Source organism: Priapulus caudatus, unplaced genomic scaffold, assembly GCF_000485595.1.
Source record: "Priapulus caudatus unplaced genomic scaffold, Priapulus_caudatus-5.0.1 Scaffold1190, whole genome shotgun sequence".
Classification (NCBI taxonomy): Eukaryota; Metazoa; Priapulida; class Priapulimorpha; order Priapulimorphida; family Priapulidae; genus Priapulus; species Priapulus caudatus.
In genome coordinates this window covers 33,908-39,549 of record NW_014578251.1, presented here as the reverse complement: position 1 = coordinate 39,549, position 5,642 = coordinate 33,908, and positions in this window count along the sequence as shown.

Below are 5,642 nucleotides of genomic sequence, written 5' to 3'. Positions count from 1 at the left end.
GAGAGAGAAGAAGAGACGAGAGAAGAGGAGAAGAGAGAGAAGAGAGAGAGGAGAGAGTGAGAGAGAGAGAGAGAGAGAGAGAGAGACGAGAGAGAGAGAGAGAAGAGAGAGAGAGGAGAGGAGAGAAGGAGAGAGAGGAGGAGAGAGAGAGAGAGAAGAGAGAGAAGAGAGAGAAGAGAGAGAGAGAGAGCAGGAGAGCGAGAGAGAGAAGGAGAGGAGAGAGAAGGAGAGAGAGAGGAGAGAGAGAGAGAGAGAGAGAGAGAGGAGAGAAGAGAGAGAGAGAGAGAGGAGACGGAGAGAGAGAGAGAGAGAGAGATGAGAGAGAGAGAGAGAGAGACGAGAGAGAGAGAGAGGAGAGAGAGAGAGAGAGAGATGAGAGAGAGAGAGCAGAGAGAGAGAGAGAAGAGAGAGAAGAGAGAGAGAGATGAGAGAGAAGGAGAGAGAGAGAGAGAGAGAGGAGAGAGAGAGAGAGAGAGGAGAGAGAGAGAGAGCAGGAGAAGAGTAGAGAGAGAGAGAGAGAGAGAGAGAGAGAGAGAGAGAGAGAGAGGAGAGAGAGAGAGATGATGATCGAGGTAGATAGATGGAAGTAGTATAGATATGTTCATGACATTGGTGTATAGATAGATAGATAGACCGAGTATGTATATGTTCATGATAGCAGAGTGTAGATATATAATTGAGGGAGATAGAGTGGGACAGATTAGATATATTCCTGGGAGCACTTGTTTAATTCAGTATTTGGCTTCTTTACAGGTAGACCTAAATTACAACTATAGACAGGAACGGGTATATATTTCTTGCTATACTTCACCACACTGAATGCATCACCATTAGCAGCAAGAGATACCACTGCAATGGAATTTACAAAAGCAGCCAGTCTACAGTTTGGAACGGAAAGAAACTGCTTTCTTGCTATTCCTAATTCGTGGACAAAGCTGATGTCAGTGTGCGAAGACAAGGTACCTATAGTTTCATTATAATACTGTGGTAGAAGGAAAAAAGGTTTTGCGAACAAGTTAAAATGAATCATATAGAGAAATATTTTCTTTAAACAGATGATTGATGTTAGTTATTGCCAACATAGTAGAGATAGTAATATAGTATATATATACAGATATTGTTTAATACATCAAGGTATAAACGTCAAGGTTTTTTAAAAATAAACCCACAAACTGCTAAGCAAGATCCTGGAATATGTTTACTGGCTGCAGCAACACTTTCGATAACCGTTCAAGCTGTCTTTTCCGAGCTGAAAAATGATAGCTAGACTGGTTTCCCAAACCAATGTAAAATGGGGTTTTAAAATTACATATGGGTTGATCATAAAATAAGATTACTCTTAATATTAAAAATGGGTTTTCTGCGGTGTACGTCTCGCCCCACCTCTAAATCGTTGTAGGTCTTCCATGTTTTTCTCGATACCGTTACAGATACCGGTAGTGGAAGTGAACTATGGTGGTGGACGGGTGGCTTACTGCACGTGTTCTGGGGAGTACATCCAGCCCGGGGCAGCGTCGGACGAAATCCAGATAAACGGACTGTACGCCGCGAAGCTTGGAATGACGGAGGGAGAGGAGGTAACGACTGCCACGTAGCATCCTTGTATCCAGTCGATACTCGGCATTCTGTCGACTGACCTATCTCTTGCAATATTTCACATACCGCAATACTCAGATTTGGCCACTCGTGATGTGACATCCCTGTGTTTCATGTCTAAGCGCGACCCTGACCTCGTGTCCCTATTGAATATTGTTGCTAGATCGATCGAGCTAGAGCGGTTTGTACGAGTTTTTCACACGTGCGCAGCTGCTTGCAGATTTTTTTGCACTTAGCAATGCTTGCCTTAGACTAAAGCTACCAGTTATAATCTCACCAGGCAGGCGGGCGAATATTTATAACTCGAATGTGGTCATCATGCCTGCATCCAGTGTTTGCGTTAAATATTACACGTGCTTCTGCTATGCTCGTGAACATGTTCATCTAGCATCACCCTAGCAATAGAGTCTATGTGAAAGTACGTGTGACAACTACCGTATATGATCGCGTAATAACCGCGGGCGCCTATAAGCCGCACCTCAATTTGAATCGGGTAACCAAGTATTGCGCCTAGTATATTTCCCCTCACGGTATGGCGCACTTATAAACCGCAGAGCAAATACAGGGTTGAAATCTGAGGCCAAATTTGCGGTTATTACGCGAGTATATACGGTACTACGTTTAAAATAACGTGATCCTTGGTCAAAAAATAGTTAAAACAGCTTAAGTCAGACGATCCATACGTATATCACAATAAGGAGTTGGTACTTCTTTTTTCTTTGGTAAGAGTGTTGTTTATCTTTTTGTGTTTACTTCGTTTACCTAGTGTGATAGCTTCCTATACACTTACCTAGTGTGATACTTCACTATAAACTTCCCTACACGGGCGTAGGACCACACAATATACTTACCTAGGTGTGATCGCTTCACTATTAAATTACCTATGGCTATATAGCTACACTATAACTTACTATGGTGTGATAGCATTCACTATAAATTACTAGAGTATTGAAGCTTCATTAACTTACCTAGGTGTGATAGTTCACTATTAACCACTTACCCGTAGGTTGAAAGTTTCACTATAACTTACTAGGTTATTAGACCTTCACTATTAACTTACCCTAGGTGTGATAGTTCCACTATAACTTACCCTAGGTGTATGGCTCCCTATACTTACTAGGCTTGATGATAGCTTCACTTATAACTTACGTAGCTATCGATCAGCTACACTAATAAACTTCCCTGTGTGATGCTTCATATACTTACCTAGTGTGATAGCTATCACTATATTACCCTAGCGATTTGATAAGCGCTTCACTATAATTTCCTAGCGTGTGATAGATAACTATATAACTTACCCTATGTTGATAGTTCACTCTAAACTTACCTAGGTATGATAGCTTTCACATAACGTACTAGGTTTGTGCTCACTATTAAACTTACTAGGTTGATAGCTTCTATAATTACCTAGGAGTGTGATAGCCATTCACTTAGTTTACTAGGTGTGATAGCTTTCACTATAACTTACCCTAGGCATGAAGCTTCTAATATACTACCGCCCCTAGGTTGATCGCTTCACTTAACTATACCCTATCGTGACTGATAGCCACTATAACCTACCCTTAGTATGATAGCGTACACTATAAACATTAAGTAGGATGTCATATTCTACATATAAACTTAACCGTAGGTTCGATGCTTTCGACTATATTACCAGATGTATGATAGTCCTAATAAATTTACCTAGGTAGCTGATAGCTTCACATAACCGTTCTACACCTAGTGTGATAGTCTTCACTCATAACTTACCCTAGGTGTGTAGACTACACGATAACTTACCTAGGTGGTGATAGCTACATTAACTTACCCTAGGTGTGATAGCTACTCACTTATAAACTTACTCCTATGGTATGATGCTACACTATACTTACACCTAGTGTTTAATACTTCACTAGTAACTTCACCCTAGGTGTGATAGCTTCACTTAACTTACCCTAGGCGTTGTGATAGCTACACTATAAACATTACCCTTACGATCAAATGATGCTACAAGCATATTAACTCTACCTGTCAGTATGATAGCATACACATATAGGTGCTATAGCTTCACTATACTTACCTACGTGTAGGAGCTCTCACGTCTAACTTACCCTAGTGATGTGATGCATACACTATTACTTACCACTAGTGTGAATAAGGCTTCACTTATAACGTACCCTAGGTGTTTATAGGCTTCAGCTATAACCTTACCCTAGGTGTGATAGCCTTCCTATTAACTTACTCCTAGTGTGATATGCTTCATATACTTTAGCCCTAGGTGTGAATAGTTCATGTATAACTTACCTAGATTGATGTTACACTATACTCTCCCTAGGTGTGATAAGACAATACACCTATAACTTACTAGGTGTAGGAGCTTCAACTAACTACTTTACCTTAGTACTATAGCTTCCTATTAACTTACCCTAGTGTGATAGCTTACACTATTAACTTACCTATGTCTGATAGCACTTCACTTATACTTACCTAGGTTGATGCTCACTATCAACTTTAACCCTAGGTATATAGCTACAACTATAACTATACCCTAGGTGTGATAGTTTCACTATAAATACCTATGGTTTGTAGAGCTCACTATAACTTTATCCCTAGTGCATAGCTACACTATAAACTTACTAGGTGTGAATAGCTCACTATAAACATTCACCTAGGTGTGTACAGCATACATATAACTTACCACCTAAGGTGTGCATAGCTAACTATACTTCCCCTAGGTTGAATAGCTTACACCTATCACTTACCCAAGGTGGTGTTGAGATTCACTATAACTTTACCCTAGGCGTGTGACTAAGCTACACCTATAAAACTTCACGCTAGTATGATAGCATCTCACTATAATTACCCTAGGTGTAGACTAGCTTCCGTATACTTACCTAGGTGTGATAGCTTCCTATAACCTGTACCTTAGAATATGATAGCTTCACTATATTACCCTTAAGTGTGATAAGCTACACTATACTTCCTAGGTGTGATGCTTCACTATAACTCTACCTAAAGGTATGATAGAACTAAACCCTATAAGCTTCCCTAGGTGTGGCATAGTTTCACGATATTCCCTAGGTATGCATAGCCTTCCTATCAAACTTACCTAGGTGTGATAGCCATACCTTACCTTTACCCTAGGTGTGATAGTCTCACTATAATACTTACCCTAAGGTGTGATAGCTACATATACTTTCAACCTAGGTGTGCATAGCTTCACCTAACTTCCTAGGGTAGTGAAGCCTGACACTAGACACTTACCCTGGTGGTGATAGCTTACTATATTACCCATTATGTATGATAGCTTATTATAACTTACCTAGGTGTGATAGTTCACATATAACTTTACCCAGCCCATAGTGTAGGGGCTACACTATACTTACCATAGTGGATAAGCTTCACTATACTTACCCTAGAGCATGTGCTAGCTATCACTTAAACTTACGCTAGGCGTGTGAGAGGCTTCATATACTTTAACCTTAAGAGGTGATAAGTTCCAATAATAACTTACCCTAGGTGTGATAAGCTTCACTAGCATTACCTAGGCGTGTGCTTTCAACTATAACTTATAGGTGTCGATATATACACTCACTACTTACCCTAGGTGTGATAGCTTCAGTATAAATTACCCTAGTCGCGTGATAGCTACACTATAACTTACCCTAGGTGAAGGCAGCTAACACTATAATCTTAACCTGAGTGTGATAGCTTCACTATAACTTACCTAGATCGGTGTGATAGCTACACTAATAAACTTACCCTAGGCCTGTAGTGCTTCACTTAACTTACCCTAGATGTGATTTAGCTACATCTATACACTTACCCTAGGTGTGCATAGCTTCCTAAACTAGCAGGTGAGGTTGGATAAGCTACAATATAACTTAACCCTACTGTATGAATAGCGATTCACATAAATTACCCTACGTGTGATAGCTTCACTAATAACTTACCCTAGTTGTGATAGCTATCACATATAACTTACCCTAGTATGATTCTTCACTATAACTACCCTAAGTTGATACGCTAACTATAAACTTACCCTAGGTATGATGCTTCATCGCCGA